The sequence below is a fragment of the Tachyglossus aculeatus genome, chromosome 20 (genome assembly GCF_015852505.1).
Source record: "Tachyglossus aculeatus isolate mTacAcu1 chromosome 20, mTacAcu1.pri, whole genome shotgun sequence".
Taxonomy (NCBI): domain Eukaryota; kingdom Metazoa; phylum Chordata; class Mammalia; order Monotremata; family Tachyglossidae; genus Tachyglossus; species Tachyglossus aculeatus.
The window spans coordinates 5118804-5139641 of record NC_052085.1 but is presented as its reverse complement, the minus strand read 5'-3'; positions in this window follow the sequence as shown (position 1 = coordinate 5139641).

The window sequence follows — 20838 nt, the reverse complement described above, 5'->3', positions numbered from 1 at the left end:
GCTTGGGCATGGTGGGAGGGGTATTAACTCCATAGGGGCCCAGGAAGGAATTTGATGAAGCAGTAATTTACTCCCAGAAAGCAATTCTTTTGCAGGGAGCATTTATCTAGTCATTCATGCATCTGTGCTTTGCACATAGTGAGCACTTAATAAATGCCATTATTCATTCATTCATTCAATCATATTTATTGAGCGCTTACTGTGTGCAGAGCACTGTACTAAGCGCTTGGGAAGTACAAGTTGGCAACATATAGAGATGGTCCCTACCCAACAACGGGCTCGCAGTCTAGAAGGGGGAGACAGAAAACAAAACATGTGGACAGGTGTCAAGTCATCAGAATAAATAGAAATAAAGCTAGATGCAAATCATTAACAAAATAATATAATACTACGTATTAGCTCCAGGCTTGGTGTTACTAATCCAAAAAAAAAAAACCCTTGGACTAAATTATTATTATTATCTGTCCAAGAGTGTCACAGTGTCATTGTTCAAATCAGCCATACTGATTGAACGCATACTGTGTGCACAGCATTGGGCCTGGGCATAGAGGATTGAAATAAAAGCTGCAGATGCAAATGCAAAATATCCACTAAATAAACACAGGCAATTAAGTCAGAGATGTTTGCCACTCCGAAGGTCCGTAAATCCTGAAAAAAGGTCAGAAACACACACACACACACACACACACACACACACACACACCCCACCCCCCACCCCCAACGTCGCCTAGTAGATTGATCGATTGGTAAGAGCATAGATCATGGGAGGAAAGAAACTTGGGTTTTAACTTGTCTGCTACATGGTCTTGGACAAACTCTCTTAAGTGCTTAGTACAGTGCTCTGCAAGCAGTAAGCACTCAATAAATATGATTGATTGATTGATTAACTGCTCTGTGCCTCAGTTTGAAAAGTGGGGATTAAATACCTGTTCTCCCTCCTAGATTATGAGCCCTGTGTGGCATGGAGATTGTGCCCAATCTGATTCTTTTACTATAATAATAGTAATAATAAGTTTTATATTTAAGATGTGTCAAGCTCTGTACTAAGTTCTGGGGTAGATACAAGTCTTCAGTTCAGGCAAAATCTCAGTCCCAACGAAGATTCACATTCTAAATAGGAGGTAGGACAGGTACTGAAACCCCATTTTCCAGATGAGGAAACTGGGGCAGAGGAGTTAAATGATTTGCCCAGGGTCATACAGAAGGCAAGCCCCCGGCAGAGCTGGGATTAGAGCCCAGGTCCTCTGATTCCCAGCCCGGGGCTCTTTTCACTAGGCCTCACTGCTTCTGCTTGACACATAGTAAGCGCTTAACAAATACCATGGTTATTATAATTGTTATTCTCTACCCTACTGTCTACCCTAGCACTTAGTAGAGTGCTTGCAAATAGTATGTCCTTAACAAATACCACAATTAAGTACCCTGTTTCACTAACACTTGCTATAAGGTCTGGATAAAGGTACAATTCCTTTCAGATCAGAAGCCACAGAGCCTCAACCTGATCACCTTGTAACCTCCCCAGCGCTTAGAACAGTGCTTTGCATGTAGTAAGCGCTTAACAAATACCATTATTATTATTATTGTTATTCTCTACCCTACTGTCTACCCTAGCACTTAGTAGAGTGCTTGCAAATAGTACGCCCTTAACAAATACCACAATTAAGTACCCTGTTTCACTAACACTTGCTGTAAGGTCTGGATAAAGGTACAATTCCTTTCAGATCAGAAGCCACAGAGCCTCAACCTGATCACCTTGTAACCTCCCCAGCGCTTAGAACAGTGCTTTGCATATAGTAAGCACTTAATGAATGCCATTATTATTATTATTATTATTATTATTATTATTATTAAGCCCTCTTCCCCCCCGCCCCGCCCTCCCCTCTGTATGACCGTGCACTTGGTTGTGTACTCTTAACCACTTTGTTGCTCACCCCAGATTCCCAGCACTTATGCTCATATCCTCATACTCTACTATATATCCCCCATCTGTTATTTATTTTAATGTTTATCTCCCCCTGTAGACTCTAGACTCCTTGTGGGCAGGGACTGTGTCTTCTAACTCCATCGTGTTGTACTTTCCCAAGTGTTTAGATCTCTGCTCTGCATGCAGTAAGCACACAATAAATATCATTGATTGTTTGCTTGATTGAAGACTTTCACTTCCCTTTGCCTCTCTCCCTTTCCCTTCTTCTTGCCGTCTCCCACTCAGTCTTTCTTCTTTATCATCTTTTTCTCCCTCTCCCTTCCTTCCTCTTTTCCTCTACTCCGTTCTCTTCCCTTCTCCCTTCCCTCTTCATCTTCAAAGTTTAGAAAGAATAATAGGTTTATTATATTAACAGCTATGAGAACTTCCTTATCTCCTTGTTTTGTTGAATGAGCCTTTCATGGCTGGATGTTATCGGGTGGACGTGTTTTGAAGTTTAATGCCCTCTTGCCTATGGGGAAGGTATTTAGGGCAACCACAGGGTCGTCGTTCCAGTCAGCCGAATGCCATTTTATCCCTCACGCTCTTCTCCTCCTGCCTATTCTCCTTTCCCTTTGCCTCATAGACTTGAATTTCTGCTCATGATTGAAGCTTGTGAAAGGGGAAGATTAAATGCAATGGTCTGAGCCTGAAAAATTCAGGTCAGGCACTGCGAGGAAACACTTATGCACACATACCCGTATTCATCTTCCCGCTCCCAACCCTTTTCCTAAATTCAACTCCCACATCTCAGCTATTTCTTTCACAGGGGGCCAGACCTTCAGGGGCAGATTGATTTGGAGTGGGAAGGGAGAATCAATCAATCTATCACTCATATTTCTTTAATACTTACTGTGTGTGGAGCACTGAACAAAGCCCCTGTGAGAGTACAATATAACGGAGTTGGTTCATGTTCTGTGCCCACAAAGAAGTGGTGTTTCTTAGTGGTTACAGCATGAGCCCAGGAGTCAGAAGAACCTGGGTCCCAGCTCTGCCACTTGTCTGCTGTGTGACCTTGGGCAAGTCACTTACCTTTTCTGTGCCTCAGTTACCTCATCTGTAAAATGGGGATTGAGACTGTGAGCCCCAAGTAGGATATGGACTGCTTCCAACCTGATTAACTTCTATCTATCCCAGTGCTTAGTTCAGTGCCTGGCACAGAGTGAGCACTTAACAAATACCATAGAACAAAATAAAATGAAAACATGTGTAGAACCCATTTTGGCTCCTCTAAAGAAATTCCAAGGCGCTCCTTGCCCCACCAATGTGATCAATTAAGCAGTGGATTTGGGAAGGATTCCTACTGGCTTGGGAGCCAGAGGTCATGGGTTCTAATCCTGGCTCCGCCACTTGTCAGCTGTATGACTCTGGGCAAGTCCCTTAACTTCTCTGTGCCTCAGTTACCTCATCTGTAAAATGGGGATTAAGACTGTGAGCCCCATGTGGGACAACCTGATCACCTTGTATCCCCCCCCAGTGCTTAGAACAGTGCTTTGCATATAGTAAGCGCTTAACAAATGCCATTATTATTATTACTGGAATAACAAATGTTCTCTATAATAACTATCCTTTGGGACCAAGGACCTGAGGAACATAGAGGAAATGTCCACTGAAGTAATGTCTAGTGCATTTTCATCCATAATCCACGCAGAGATTGATCTGAAGTCTTCAGAGAGAAAAAGGCCCATTAATGCACTGGACTCCCTTCCTCTTGAATAGATGCATGACATCTGGGAAGAAACAGATGGATTCATTATCGCACGATCAGTTTACATTTCAGGCCAAGTGGCCCTTTCAGTGAAAAGCTCCAGAAAAGCCAGAGCCCTGGGAGCAGATAGGCAGCCTTCACTTCGAGAGCACAGCTGCTGCACTAGAGGCAACACCGCAGTGGTAGCCCCAGCAGATCCTCAATCAGTCAATTGATTAGTGCTGACTGGAGCACTTGCTGTGTTCAAAACACTGTGCTAAGAACTTGGGAGAGTGCAGTACAATACCGTTGGTAGACATAATCCCTGCCCTCAAGGAGTTTAAAAGCCTAGTGGGGGAGGCAGACATTCAAATAATTATAGATTGGGGAAGTGGTATAGGGCTCTGTACAGAAGTGACGTGGGGCTGGGGATGACGTGAGTATCATAGTGTTAAAGGGGCACACAACCAAGTGCATAGGTGGCAAAGAAGGGAGCCCCACATGGGACAGGGACAGTGTCCAACTTGATTTGATTATATCCATCCAGTGCTTAGTACAGTGCCTGGCACATAGTAAGCGCTGAACAAATACCATCAATTATCATTATAGTGCGGGGAACCTGTGTCAATCAATCAATCAATCATATTTATTGAGCACTTACTGTGTGCAGAGCACTGTACTAAGCGCTTGGGAAGTACAAGTTGGCAACATATGGAGACGGTCCTTACCCAACAGTGGGCTCACAGTCTAGAAGGGGGAGACAGAGAACAAAACAAAACATATTAACAAAATAAAATAAATAGAATAGATATGTACAAGTAAAATAAATAGAGTAATAAATACGTACAAACATATATACATATATACAGGTGCTGTGGGGAAGGGAAGGAGGTAAGGCGGGGGGGAAGGAGAGGGGGAAGAGGGGGAGAGGAAGGAGAAGAAGGCCCCCTTTCTGACCTCTTGACATTGAGGTGCTTGAGTTTGATGTATTGAGCAATTGCTATGTGCAGAGCACTGTACTAAGCGCTTAGGACAGTACTCAGGGTGGCTCAATGGAAAGAGCCCGGGCTTTGGAGTCAGAGGTCACAGGTTCAAATCCCGGCTCTGCCAATTGTCAGCTGTGTGACTTGTGTCCAACCTGACACTGTGTGTCCAACCTGATTAACTTGTATCTATCCCAGCACTTAGAACAGTGCTTGGTACACAGTAAGCGCTTAACAAGTACCATAATTATCATCATTAGTAGTAGTACTGTCCCATCTTCCCCTTTGTGCTTTTCACCTGTAACATATTCTGGGTACCCCTCATCAGATAACTGAGTCATCGGACTTTTTACCAGACTGGGTTTCCAGTTTGGCTCAGAGAAAGAACAGTGAACTTGCAGATGCAAACGTTTACAGCAGTGTAGGGTAGTTTCAGGATTTTGGTATTTTACCCTTTTGTAATTTTTAAGACCAGAAGAGTAGCATAAAATTGCATTATCCAGAGCTCCACATTCTCTACACATCGAAGACTTCCCATTACAAGGCTGTCAAGAAGGAAATGGCATCTAAAGCATACATGCCTGTAGATAAAAAAGGAAAGTCAGAGATAGTGATCCTGCGATCCCTAAATACTCTTCAGATGTTTCTCTGAGGACGTAACTTTAATATCAGAACTATGACAGAGAACAGTAGTTTCTGATTACTGGATTTTCCTTACGGTTTAACAGGGTTCAAATTGAATCACTGACCTGAAATATTCATTTTGAAAATTGCTTCCTCCTGCCCTGTTCCCCCAAGCCTCCCGCTTCTCCTCCCCCCCAACAAAAAAGGAGATTACATTGTTGACGTTCTCCACTGTGCTCTTTGCAAGTGTTTGAATAGCATCAAAGCTCATCTGTCAGAATCTTCCTGTTCTAAATAATCTCTTTAGGAAGATTAGTTATAATATTAAATTAATAGAAGATGTAATTAATTATATCCATATTTGAGAGAGGGAAGAAAGAAAATCCATAAGAGGTGTCCCCTATCAAATCTCCTATGAGAAGGATAAAAGCTTCCCTCAGCTGAGAAAAATAGAAGCAGCATGGCTCAGTGGAAAGAGCCTGGGCTTGGAAGCCAGAGGTCAAGGGTTCTAATCCCGGCTCCGCCACTTAGCTGTGTGACTTTGGGCAAGTCACTTAACTTCTCTGGGACTCAGTTACCTCATCTGTAAAATGGGGATTAAGATTGTGAGCCCCACGTGGGACAACCTGATCACCTTGTATCCCCCCCCCAGTGCTTAGAACGGTGCTTTGCACATAGTAAGCGCTTAACAAATACCACCATCATCATCATCATTTAAGCGTGAGTTTTGGGATGAGTAACATTCAAAATGGACTTTTCATTTACAGCTCTAGGGAAGGAGTCACGGGCTTTCCATACCCACAAAGGGATGCTGAAGGAAAATTACTGTGTGTCGTTTCTTCTGTACGAATGTTGTTTTCATCAACACACAGGATTTTGCCTTTGCTGAGGGAAAACAGGCCCAGTTTGCAGACAAAATCAGATAGGCCAAGAGAGGTGGTCTCAGAGGTAAGGAGCATTCTGTCTCAAAAATAATAATACCTTATTTTTTATAGAAGGCTTTCTCATAGTAATAATAATAATGACATTTGTTAAGTGCTTACTATGTGTGAAGCACTGTTCTAAGCACTGGGAGGGATATAAGTTGATCAGGTTGTCCCACGTGGGGCTCACAATCTCAATCCCCATTTTACAGATGAAGTAACTGAGGCCCAGAGAAGTGAAGTGACTTGCCCAGAGTCACACAGCTGACAGGTGGCGGAGCTGGGATTAGAAGCCATGACCTATGGCTCCCAAGCCTGTGCTCTTTCCACTGAGCCACGCCGCTTCTCATTAGTGGTCTTTTATTCTCTCTCACCCTTAAGAGATGGAAGAGGAAGTTATTATCCCTATTTTACAGGTGAGAAAACTGAGGCACAGATAGGGTAAGAGGCTTGCAACCCAGCGTCAGAGCAGGGACTAGAACCCCGGCCAATGGCTTCATGGTTCCTTTCCATACGTGACCCAAGAGTCTTCCAAAATACCTGAGATGTCGGTGGGTACTGCAGTTGGGCTGTCTGGGTTAATGAGGTCACTACAGTGCACACCCCCAGATCCCCAAATAACATCCTAGAAGATTTAGTAACTGTTGCCCAGTTTAAGATCCGGAAGAGAGCATGCATTTCCCTAATTTCCTTTAAACAAGGCATGCAAATCACACTGTGCAAGGCCAACTAGAAATGGGAAAGTAACATTGTAAAATAAAGGGCAAAAATGAGAAGCAGGATAGCCAAGTGGATAGTGCACAGATCCGGAGCCAGAAGACCTGGGATCCAGGCACAGCTGTGCCGTATGAGTTTTGTCTGTAAAATGGGGGTTTCATACCTGTTTTCCCACCTCCTTAGAGTGTGAACCCCATGTAGTAAAGGAATGTGTGTCTGTGTCAGATATGATGACATTCTGTCTATCCCAGTTCTTAGCACAGTGCTTGGCACAAATACAATAATAATTATTATTATAATTTGAAAGTGTAAAAATAGGGAAATGAAGGTACTACATTCAATACAAGGAATTTTTTTTTATTTAGGAATTTGGGGGGTGTGGGTAGAAGGGATATGGGGGTGGTTCTTTCTCAACACAATAAAAAAATGAGTCACGGTTCCAAAGTATATCTTTCAAGGTCTCATAGTATGATGATCCCATATTAGTGGTAGTAATAGTAGTGGTAGTGGTGGTAGTAATGGTAGGAGTAGGAGAAGTACTGTGAGTATCTATTGGGTGCTCTTAGGATGCAATGCATTGGTTCTGAGCATTTGGGAAAGTACAACACAAAGAAGTAATCTATTCCCTGCTCACGGTGAGCTTACAAGAAAGAGAGACATAAGAATATTTACAACTGGAGGAATTCCAGTAGAAAAGAGCAGTGTCTTATTTTCCAGGTGGCAAACATGGATTCTCACTTCTGTTTCCTTTGGAGGTTAGCATATTGTGGGGGTGAAGATTCCATAGAAGTATGGACAATGGGAGATTTTTTGAAGTTCCCAAATGGAAAGTGTGGGTCAGTGAGGGCACCTAGGAAAATTCTGAGCAGTAAATCATAGTTAAACAGCTCAATGTTGAAAGGTTAAATGAATATTTATATTTCTTTGGGGGTAAGAAGGCATGTAATCCTATCTTGAAAACAAGGCCTTCTGGAAAACAAACTGACATTTAGTTACATTTAGCTACCCTGTGGAAAGATTTCAATTAAAAAGATATAAAAGGTTAAGTGCTTTCCTATAAAATGCCTGCTGGAGGAGGTAGCCGATGTGTCATAATTGCCAACTACGACAGTACGCAGAAAGGTGCACATTAAAGATCGCAAGGATCCTAGGCTCATTGGATCCAGGAGAACGTGTTTGCCCTCTCCGAAGGCTTCCTTTCTGGGCATCACATTTGGGTCATGGAATACAACCTGGTATTCACAGCGTCCCTCCCAGAAATGCCAGCTATGACTAAGTGCCCAATTTGGAGCCGTAAAACTTGTTAGAAGCTCCCCGGAAACTTTTTAATTAAAATGGCAGAGACTTTTCAGTGCCACAGTCTCCGCAGTCACAGTACAATCTGAGGTTCCTCACAGTTGATTTCGGTTTCATTAAAAACAAGCGAGGCAGAGAGGTTGAGTGGGGGAATATTCGGGCTATTGACAGAGCTCATTTCATTCCGAATGACTTTTCCCTTTGCTGGAAAAGTCACCCACAAAGCATCTGTCACTGGCAGATTCACAAAGGCTTTGACAGGGCAGAGTGAGCGGGTCAATCTGGATTGGATGAAAGGACCTTCACAGTCCAAGCCAGCGAGCTCCCTTCATGTGGATGGACAAGACTGGCTGATTATGGCCCAGGACCAACTTGGACCTGAGTCCCATCATGGGCCCGTGCCCCCTAAAAAAAAAAAAAAAATCACAAAAGACCAAGCTCCTCAAGGTCAGAGATTGTGTCTAGTAACTCTGTTGTAACGTGAGCGCTCAGTACAATGCTGTGCATACAGAAGGCGCTCAGTAAAGCCCACTGATTGATTCATTGTCATATTTATTGAGCACTTACTGTGTGCAGAGTACCGTACTAAGTGCCCGGGAAAGTACAACACAACAATAAACAGTGACATTCCCTGCCCACAGTGAGCTTACAGTCAAGGACGAGGAGAGAGACATCAATCCCCCAAAATAAAATGGGATCTGGTAGTGAGCCCCCAAAACCACAGTTGCCCTTGCCTGGTCCCTGGAGAGGCAGCGTGGCCCAGTGGAAAGAGCACGGGCTTTGGACTCAGAGGTCATGGGTTCAAATCCCGGCTCTGCCAACTGTCAGCTGGGTGACTTTGGGCAAGTCACTTCACTTCTCTGGGCCTCAGTTACCTCATCTGTAAAATGAGGATTCAAACTGTGAGCCCCCCCCCCCCCCCCCCCCCGTGGGACAACCTGATTACCTTGTGACCTCCCCAGCGCTTAGAACTGTGCTTTGCACATAGTAAGCACTTAAATACCATCATTATTATTACTATTATGCCTCTTAGTAGTCCTTGGTATCTGGCATCAATTTTTGGAGAGTGGTTATTTTTTTGTTGTTGTTTTTTATGGTATTTTTAAGCATATACTGTGTGTCAAGCAATGTTCTAAACGCTGGGGGAGATGTATGTTAATCAGGCCAGATTCAGCCCCGCTCACAGCCTAAGTAGGAGGGAGAACAGGTATGAAATCCCCACTTTAAAGATGAGAAAACTGAGGCACAGAGAAGTTAAGTGACTTGCCCAAAGTAACACATCAGACTAGTGGTGGAGCCGGAATTAGAACCCAGGTTCTCTGTCCCCCCTGCCCGTGCTTTATCCACTAGACCACACTGCTTCACAGCATGGTTGGGGATGGGACAGCCCCTGCCGTTGCTGCCAAAACTACCGGCTAAGCTAGAGTGGCTTGGGGCAACACAAGCGGTAGAAAAAGGACCCATGTGGTGGGCCAGTGAGGGGAACCAGATAACGAGTTCCACGGGGACGGTGGAGTAAACCAAACGGGGCTGGGAGAAGCAAGATAGTCTGGTCTCTTGGATTCCTTCAGCTCCTTTGAGCAGTCCTCGTCCTGGAGGGATAAAGGAATCGGCAGCCGATCCCAAACACAAAGAGCCACTGCCGAACTATTAGACCCACAGATGAGATGGCGCCTTAGAAACCCACCAGAAAATAGGTCGAACCGACTCTGTAGAGGAGAAGGAAGCTGCGCGAACTGGTTTCTGAAAAGATTCAAGATAAGTTCGGTCGGCATGAGGCTTTAGCAGTCGGGGCCTCCTCGGGGCGATAAGCAGAAGCTTCGATTAAGAGCATTCGGCTGGATGAAAGGCGCAGAGACGTCCTGTTCGAACCAAACAGAGCCACCCTCTTACAAAGCCCATCTCCCGCTGGTTTCTCTGGCTCAGAGAGAAGCCCCAGAGGAGTGGGTCAACCTGCTGTTCTAATTTCCGATCCTCCCTCAGGGCCTGCAGGACCTGACTCGGGGCCAGAGCAGGACGGGCTGACCTAGCCAAATTTCTCAGCATAAAGAACCAGTCACCAGTCCAGCAAAAATAGATTCTCTCCCAAAGCAAGCAGCTTTCCACCAAATCCCAAAGAGGCACAATCCAGCAGAGCCCTGCAGCTTCAAGCCGGTGAATGCCGTCATTTCGGCTGGAGTGCAGAGACCTGAGTTCATTCATTCATTCAATCGTATTTATTGAGCGCTTACTGTGTGCAGCGCACTGTACTAACCGCTTGGAAAGTCCAAGTTGGCAACGTATAGAGACGGTCCCTACCCAACAGCGGGCTCACAGTCTAGAAGGGGGAGACAGACAACAAAACAAAATATATTAACAAAATAAAATAAATAGAATAAATATGTGCAAGTAAAATAAATAGAGTAATAAATATGTACATACATATATACAGGTGCTGTGGGGAGGGGAAGGAGGTAAGGCTGGGGAGATGGGGAGGCGGAGGAGAATTAATTACCTAGATGTATTTTTAGTATGTTTTTCTCCATCCAGGTTAAACTTTCTCTCCAGTCGATTCAAATCTTTGTGAAGAGGTCAGGATTGGAGGTCATTGCCCCCATTTAGCTGACACAGAAACTGGGGCCCAGAAAGGTTAAGCAGTTTGCCCCAAAGTTGCACATAGACCCAGCCAAGTGAAGGATGGAATAAAGTTAGGAGCTGTGAAGTGGTGGACCAAAATCTGAATCAAAGCCAAGCATCTCTGAAACTGGGAAAGAAGCTTGGCCTAGTGGATAGAGCCCAGGCCCAGGCATTTAGACCTGGATTCTAATCCCAGCTTTACCACGTGACCTTGGGCAAATCACTTCACTTCTCTAGACCTCAGTTTCCTCATCTGTAACTCATCTGAGTTCTCACAGAACCCCACTGTTAAGAAAACTCCGTGTCTAAAGCCACACGTGCTCTAACCTTGTCTTCTTTTAGACTGTGAGCCCACTGTTGGGTAGGGACTGTCTCTATATGTTGCCAACTTGTACTTCCCAAGTGCTTAGTACAGTGCTCTGCACACAGTAAGCGCTCAATAAATACAATGGATTGATTGATTCTTTGGTGCTTCAGTCAATCAATCAGTGATATTTATTGAGCGCTTACTCTGTGCAGAGTACTGTACTAAGCACTTGGGAGAGTACAATGCAACAGAATTAACAGACATGTTTCCAGCAAACTGAACTTAACTGTAAGTTCGTTGTGGGCAGGGAACTTGCCTACCAACTCTGTTTTTTTGTTACCTTGAACTCTCCCAAGCACTTTGTACAGTGTTTTCTGCACTCAGTAAATACTATTGATTGATTGATGTTGAAATAGTGGCTGTAATATTTGGGGAATTCCCCAGGTGAAAGAATGGCCTTTCCAAGTTGAACCTTAATTTTTTTCCCCCACCAAACACTTCTAATTTCACCGAACTTTCTCTCTCTCTCCACTGCTGCACTTTAATCAGCCAATCAATCAATCGTATTTATTGAGTGCTTACTGTGTGCAGAGCACTGGACTAAGCGCTTGGGAAGTCCAAGTTGGCAACATATAGAGACGGTCCCTACCCAACAGCAGGCTCACAGTCTAGAAGGGGGAGACAGAGAACAAAACAAAACATATTAACAAAAAGCATCCCATTTACTGCCACCAGCTATAAATTGATGTGATGTTTATTTCCCTCTTCTAGACCAGTAATAGCGGGGAAATAAAACTGTTAAGTATGATCTATATAATTTCTCAATGAATGTCTTATTCTGAATTCATGCCTACAATCACATATTCAGTCCACTGTTCAAATTCAAGTAATAAAATAATATTTATCGGAAACAGCGTGGGCCAGTGGAACGAGGACCGACCTGGGAGTCAGAGGACCTGGGTTCAAATCCCGGCTCTGCTAGTTGTCAGCTGTGTGACTTTGGGCAAGTCACTTCACTTCTCTGGGCCTCAGTTCCCTCATCTGTAAAATGGGGATGAAGACTGTGAGCCCCCCATGGGACAACCTGATCACCTTGTAACCTCCCCAGTGCTTAGAACAGTGCTTTGCACATAGTAAGCGCTTAATAAATGCCATTATTATTATTATTATTATTATTATTGTTATTATTATAATCCTTGCTCAGACAATGGCAAGTGTCAGGCAGTGTCCCTTATTTTTTTTTTTTTAAGTAGCATTTGCTGAGCACTTACTATATGCCAGACACTGTACTAAGCACTGGGGTAGATACAAACTCATCAGTCCAGATTCCACGTGGAGGCTTACGGTCTTAGGCCCTGTCTTTCCAGAGGAGGTAACTGAGGCACAGAGAAGTTAAGTGATTTGTCCGAGGTCACACAGCAGATCAGAGGCAAAGCCAGTATTAGAACCCAGGTCCTCTAAGTCCCAGGCCTGTGCTTTTTCCACCAGGCCCTGCTTCTCCGCATGCTGTAACCTCAGGAAAATTGGTGAGATCTAGTGGTTGCTGCTACACTCGGGCATAGCGAAGCAGGGCCCAGGCCTGACTTGGAGGTGGTTTATTTTCGAGAAACAAATGCTTGGTTCCTGGATGAAACATGGCTCGCTGCTCCATTCACATGCGAAGACGGTTTGCCATCTCTCGTCCATGTGCGGCCATTTCAATTAAAAAAAAAACCATCTTGGTCAGCGCCCCAGGCTCAAAGCCTACTGCACCTGCATCTTTCTTTCTCTCTGTCTCTGACAGATTGTTGAACATAGAGAACTTCCAGGGAACAGGAAAGCCATCATTATTCCAACTCAACCTTTCTGCCTTTGCCCCGGGTAGCTGTCACTTCACGCTGTTTATTTAGAAACATTTTGTCTGGCTATTTCTTATTTTACCCTTGCTGAGATGTCCTATGATTTTCACCTACAAAATAACCACACAGGTGAAGGATGAAGGAAACCTCTCTGCATCCTTGCTTTAAAAAAGAGCAAACAAATGTAGAATGCAACGGTTTGAATTGATCAGAGTGGCTCAATGGAAAGAGCCCGGGCTTTGGAGTCAGAGGTCATGGGTTCAAACCCTGGCTCTGCCAACTGTGAGCTGCGTGACTTTGGGCAAGTCACTTAACTTCTCTGTGCCTCAGTTACCTCATCTGTAAAATGGGGATTAAGACTGTGAGCCCCACGTGGGGCAACCTGATCACCTTGTAACCTCCCCAGCACTTAAAACAGTGCTTTGCACATAGTAAGCACTTAACAAATGCCATTGAGTCCACCCCCATCCTTGTCTAAGACAGTATGTCAAGATTTCCTTTGCAGTCTCAGTCAATGGTATTTATTTATTTTTTTTGATGGCATTTATTAAGCGCTTACTATGTGCAAAGCACTGTTCTAAGCACTGGGGAGGTTACAAGGTGATCAGGTTGTCCCTCAGGGGCTCACAGTCTTCATCCCCATTTTACAGGTGAGGTCACTGAAGCACAGAGAAGTGAAGCGACTTGCCCAAAGTCACACAGCTGACAGTTGGCGGAGCCGAGATTTGAACCCGTGACCTCTGACTCCAAAGCCCGGGCTCTTTCCTCTGAGCCACACTGCTTCTCTACAGGGAGATCGATCTGTAACTGACTGTGTGCTTACTGTGTGCAGGGCACTGTACTGAGTGCTTGGGATGCTTGGCAAATAGCGTTTAACAAATACCATAATTATTATTATTATTACACTATAACAGAGTAGTTAAGCACATTCCCTGCCCATGATTCTCTCATGGAGAAATCAGCCCAGATGACCTTGGAAAAAAATCTCAGGGAGACAGAGCTCATGGGAGACTCCAGAATTCTCTTGATCGGGAGTGAAACTCTGCAATAAGCTCGGGATAAAACTTTGGCTGAGTAGTAAGATCAAATGCTTCCAACATGGAAAAGAGCCAAAAAAACTCAAAAAAGTGCTGACTCCGTACAGGCCTCCGTGGCTAATCGAAGAGAGCGTTGCTTCAATTAATCATTCTTATTGTGGTGTTCGTTAATCCCTTATTGTAGGCCACACATTGTACTAAGCGCTGGGATAGGGACAAGATAATCAGGTCAGACCCAGTCCCTGTTCCACCTGGGGTTCACAGTTTGAGTAGGAGGGAGAAGAGGTATCGAGTCCCCATTTTGCAGGTGAGGCAACTGAGGCACAGAGGATTTGGGAAGCAGCCTGGACTAGTGGATTGAGCCAGAAAGACCTGGTTTCTGATCCCAGCTCTGCCATTTGTCTGCTGTGTAATAATAATAATGATGGTATTTGGTAAGTGCTTACTATGTGCCAAGCAGTGTTCTAAGCGCTGAGTCACTTCACTATTCTGTTCCTCAGGTATCTCATCTGTAAAATGGGGATTAAGGCTGTGAGCCCCACTTGGGACAGGAATTGTGTCCAACCCAACTACCTTGTACGTACGCCCGCGCTTAGAACAGCGCTTGACACGTAGTAATCAATCAATCAATCAATCATATTTATTGAGCGCTTACTATGTGCAGAGCACTGTACTAAGCGCTTGGGAAGTACAAATTGGCAACATATAGAGACAGTCCCTACCCAACATTGGGCTCACAGGCTAAAAGGGGGAGACAGAGAAAAAAAAAACCAAACATACTAACAAAATAAAATAAATAGAATAGATATGTACAAGTAAAATAAATAAATAAATAAATAGAGTAATAAGTATGTACAAACATATATACATATATACAGGTGCTGTGGGGAAGGGAAGGAGGTAAGATGGGGGGACGAGGGGGTAGTAAGGGCTTAACAAATGCTATTATTATTATTATTATTATTGAGGCATTTGCCCAAGGTCACACAGCGGGCAAGAGGCAGAGGCCAGATTGGAACCCAGGTCCTCTTCCCATTAGGCCACACTGCTTCCCTTGGGAAGAAATTCCAATAGCGGAACCAATAGCAGCATCAACGTATGTTCTAGTTTTATCTACCCTATCTGAAAAAGATGGGGGACGCAGTTCCTGGTCTTCGACGGGCAATTAGCAATGATGCACCACCACAAACCCCACCTCTGACTGGTCCAGACAGACACCGGTCAACCTGTAGTATTGACTGAGCATCTTCTAAGCCCCTGGGAGAGGATAAAAGAGTTAGAAGCCACCATCCTCGGCCCTCAGAGAGCTGGCAATCGAGCTATCTTGGGAAGAAGTGGACATGGCAGCACCCTCCACTGAAGAAGCCCACAGGAAAAACCCCAATTCCCTTTTTCTCCCATGCCTCCACCTCACCCCCTAATTCCCTAGGGTCCCCAGTGCTGGGTGGGAATGGGGAACTGTGGTCTTCACTCACCTTTCCTTCTCTTTGGGATGTTTTCAGAGTCCTGGCCACACACCGTTCAGCTCCTCGGTCTCATCGCATATGTTTTTTCCTGCCTTATCCTTCTTTATACAAACCCCTGATGGAAATCCAATGCAATAATTTGATTGCCAGTATGGGCAAGATATTGTTAAGCACAAAGGCATTAAGAATTGTTCAAGCATAATAGTGTCCTTTCAGACAAGATAAATTGCATCTATTACATCGTACCACTGAACTGCAATAATTCCAAATTTTAGCTCTGGTGCGAAATTTTGTGATAATGAACTCCTGCCTTCTTCAACTTGCTTTGTAAGCAATAATTACACCCTTGTGGAAATGAGTCAGACATCATCGCACTGCTGATACTCTGAATTCAATAAGACATTTGATTAGCCACATGTTTGTTGCTGGAACAAAACTCACAGTTGGTGTGTTTTCAGTATTTGAGTTTATACTGAGAAGGTCATGTTGGGGTTTTCAAATAAGTAATTCTCATGTTATGGGCAAGGAAACGTGTCTGCTAACTCTGTTGTACTCTCCCAAGCACTTAGTGCAGTGCTCTGCAGACGGTAAGCACTCGATACCATTGTTGACAATTAAAAATTGTGGGGATTTTTGAGCGCTTAATATGTGCCAGGCTCTGTACTAAGCGCTGGGGTAGATACAAGGTAATCAGATGGGACACAGTCCCTGTCCCACATAGGGCTCACAGTCTTCTTCCCTATTTTACAGATGAGCAGAAGAGAAGATAAGAGAAGCAGCGTGGCTTAGTGGAAAAGAGCCCGGGCTTTGGAGTCAGAGGTCACGGGTTTGAATACTGGCTCTGCCACTTGTCAGCTGGGTGACTTTGGGCAAGTCACTGAACTTCTCTGTGCCTCAGTTTCCTCATCTGTTAAATGGGGACTAAGACTGTGAGCCCCGCGTGAGACAACCTGATTACCTTGTATCTACCCCAGCGCTTAGAACAGTGCTCTGCACGTATTCATTCATTCAGTCGTATTTATTGAGCACTTAATGTGTGCAGAGCACTGTACTAAGCGCTTGGGAAGTACAAGTTGGCAACATATAGAGACAGTCCCTACCTAACAACGGGCTCACAGTCTAGACGTAGTAAGCACATAGTAAGCGCTTAACAAATACCATCATTATCGTTATTATTATGAGGGAACTGAGGCCCAGAGAAGTGAAATAACTTGCCCAAAGTCACACAGCAGACAAGTGGCAGAGCCAGGATTAGAACCCAGGTCCTCCTGAGTCCCTGGCCCAACCTCTATCCACTAGGCCCCGCTGCTTCTCTCCCAATTGAATGATTGGGAGAGTACAACAGGGGTGGTAGGCGTGTTCCCTGCACCCCGGGAGCTTAGACTTTTGAGGGCTGCTGGCCCTTGGTGGCAGGGCAGGAGCTTCTGTTTATTGTATGTTGTCAGTCACCTAGCCCAGTGCCCTGCACATCCACAGACACTTAGTAATACTGACTCAAGGGGCTCATCTCTAATACCCACCTGTATACTCTGTCCCAGGACCTAGTACAGTGCTCTGTACATCATAAAGCGCTAAGCAGTCTTCCTACTACAAATTAGGAATTCATTAAATCAGGTAGGCTCACCCCCACTTCTCAAAATGGTTGAAAGCTAAGTATATTAAAGAACAAGCACCGAACACCCCAGCGGGAGGCAAAACCCCCAGACCTCCTGCTGAGTTTGACACCCTGAAGCCAGGCAGGCTAAGCTTTCATTTTGAGAGCAGGGGTGGAGAGGGGGCAGGTTTCAAGGAGTTCACAGGCCACAAAGCCACCGCCATTTTTGGGTTTCGTCAGCCTTGACAGGAAACTCTAGGTTTTGTCAGACTTGGGATGAGCAAATCTGGGAGCCCAGCTCCAAAAGTCGTGGAAGCCATTGCCCCCGTGAAGTGGGCACCTGTGACGAGACCCAGATGACGGTGACCTCCCATTATGGGAGGTCTCACTGATCGTTCAAGCTCTCATCCTATCCCGTCTGGACTACTGTATCAGCCTTCTCTCTGATCTCCCATCCTCGTGTCTCTCCCCACTTCAATCCATACTTCATGCTGCTGCCCGGATTGTCTTTGTCCAGAAACGCTCTGGGCATGTTACTCCCCTCCTCAAAAATCTCCAGTGGCTGCCAATCAATCTGCGCATCAGGCAGAAACTCCTCACCCTGGGCTTCAAGGCTGTCCATCACCTCGCCCCCTCCTACCTCACCTCCCTTCTCTCCTTCTCCAGCGCAGCTGCACCCTCCGCTCCTCTGCCGCTAATCTCCTCACTGTACCTCGTTCTCGCCTGTCCCGCCATCGACCCCCGGCCCACGTCATCCCCCAGGCCTGGAATGCCCTCCCTGTGCCCATCCGCCAAGCTAGCTCTCTCCCTCCCTTCAAGGCCCTACTGAGCGCTCACCTCCTCCAGGAGGCCTTCCCAGACTCAGCCCCTTCCTTCCTCTCCCCCTCGTCCCCCTCTCCATCCCCCCATCTTACCTCCTTCCCTTCCCCACAGCACCTGTATATATGTATATATGTTTGTACATATTTATTACTCTATTTATTTTACTTGTACATATCTATTCATTTTATTTTGTTAGTATGTTTGGTTTTGTTCTCTATCTCCCCCTTTTAGACTGTGAGCCCACTGTTGGGTAGGGACTGTCTCTATATGTTGCCAACTTGTACTTCCCAAGCGCTTAGTACAGTAAGTACTACTGTAAGTAGTACAGCTCTACACACAGTAAGTGCTCAATAAATACGATTGATTGATTATGGCTTGGAAAGGGGATTTCCGGTACTGGGGAGAAACAGGAGGTCATTCAATCAGGCACAACTGCCTGTATTTCAACTGTAAGTTCCTTCCTCTTGCCCCATTAAAAGAGAAAGTCATTTCTTAGGATGGCAGCTGTGAATCCACTGTATAATTTACCTCACCGAAAGGCAATAATGTAGACACACTCTGAAGTTTATTGGAAGCACTTTTCAGCACAGAACGCAGGGAAAAAGTTTATTACCGGCCTTAAGACACCCAACCCAAACTTTCCCCGAATTCGCTGCAGTGAAGAACGGCTAGGAAAGCTCCAAGGACAAACAGCTAGAGAAGCAACTCCGCTGGGTGAGGTAAGAATTCATCAGTTTGAAGCCCATAAAAAGATTATACAGCACTTAGGAGATAGGTACTGAAGAAACGGCTGCCAAGAGCTCCTTTGTATTTTTTTTTAAGAAAGGAATATATTTTGCAGTGTAGAAGGTTATCATTTAGTAATGAGAGAATTTAAATTATCCTGACTCATGTCTTAAGTCTCAGGCCGCTAGCCGAGGACACCATTTTGTAGAACCGTGACAACTGGGTGTTTCTGTGAAGTGCTTTGTAAGAAAGACAAAAGGGAAAAAAAAATCAAGGTATATCGGATTTCATTTTATGGAAACACTGCGAAGAGCAAAGAGCAATCTGCATCGTTCACACTGTGCAATTCAATTTCAGGATTATAGTCTTGAGTTAAGTAAACCATAAGTATTGGCTATGTTTATTCTCATGAGCTTTCAATTTTAGTTACTTTAAAGTATCCACGCAAGGGTGAATGTTTCATGTTTCCTTTATTAATAATCGAGCTAACACCAATCTAAATGACTAAGGTTCTTTTATTCCTGCTGTTGTCTTCCAGATTTGTGTGCAAAGCAGTGCCCGGTAGTGTTGGAAACGATCGAGAGGGAGAAGTCGTATTCGGAAGCTAGAGTGAACAAGGCTATCTTGCAGTGAACAGGGGGCAGGTAATGACTTGGGGCAAAGGTATAATAAGAATAATTGTTGTATTTGGTAAGCACTTAATAGATGCCAGGCACTGTACTATGCGCTAGGGTAGATTCAAGCTAATCAGGTTGAGTACAGTGTCCCTCTCCCACATGGAGCTCCTTACAGATGAGGGAACTGAGGCACAGAGAAGTGAAGTGACTTGCCCAAGTCACACAGCGGACAAGTGGCAGAGCTAGGATTAGAATTTAGGTCCTACTGAATCCCAGGTCTGTGCTCTATGTACTAGGCCACGCTGCTTCTCCCCCCCCATATTGTACAGGGGGTTGCCGAGCCATTCGGTGATGTGGTAAGGTCTCGGAAGCCCAGCAAGTTGGGGGAGTCGAAGCAGAGGCTACAACAATCAATGGTATATATTGAGCACTTACTGTGTGCAGAGCCCCTGTACTAAGCACTTGAGAGAGTACACTAGAATGGAGTTGGCAGACATTCCCTGCCCTCAAGTTGACAGCGTAGAGGACGAGCTCACAGTCTAAACCGTCCCTGTTGCTAACCTGCACTCCCGCCAGCTTCCCAGAATAATAATAATAATAATAATGGCATTTATTAAGCGCTTACTATGTGCAAAGCACTGTTCTAAGCGCTGGGGAGGTTACAAGGTGATCAGATTGTCCCACGGGGGGCTCACAGTCTTCATCCCATTTTACAGATGAGGGAACTGAGGCCCAGAGAAGTGAAGCGACTTGCCCAAAGTCACAAAGCTGACAATGGGCAGAGCCGGGATTTGGACCCACGACCTCTGACTCCAAAGCCCCTGCACTTGCCACTGAGCCACGCTGCTTCTCCAGAAGCCAGACCGAAGCCGGGAGCACAGGGCCATTGAGACCCACAGCCCCAGGGACCGTGCTCGGCCACTTCCCCAGCTCTGCTGAACACTATTCCCTGGGCGGAGAAGGTGGGCATGGCTGAGGTTTCGGGGGATGAGCTTCTAAAGAAGGTAGAAAAGCCCCTGATTGCCATCAGAGGTGTTCTAACTTTGCCCCTCCTAGGTAGCCTTTTTGTGTGCCCAACGTGGCTGGAACCATGGGTATCTGTTGCATGGGCATTTTTTGTAGGGAAGCAGCATGACAAACTGGATAAAGCGCAGGCCTGGGATTTAGGACCTGGCTTCTAATCCCTGCTCCACCTCCTGTCTGCTGTGTGTCTTTGGGCAAGCCACTTCACTGTGCTTCAGTTCCCTCATCTATAAAACGGGGATTAAGACTGTGAGCCCCATGTGGGACAGAGACTGCGTCCAACCTGAAAATCTTGGATCTACCCCAGTGCTTAGAACACTGCTCGACACATAGTAAGCGCTTAAAAAATACCAGCATCGTAATTATTTTCAGTCACATGCACTCACGAGTGAATTTCACCAATCAGGGAACAGGTGTATCAGTTCTGTTATACTGTACTCTCCCAAGCGCTTAGAACGGTCCTCTGCCCACAGCAAGTAATAAATACAGTTGACCGATCTTCTAATACGAAGGACAACTCAATGGGCCTCCGAGGAGGAGGGCAGACTGAAGTAAATGGAAGGCACAGCAGAGCTCCAGCCCCGGTTATTAAAGCAGAC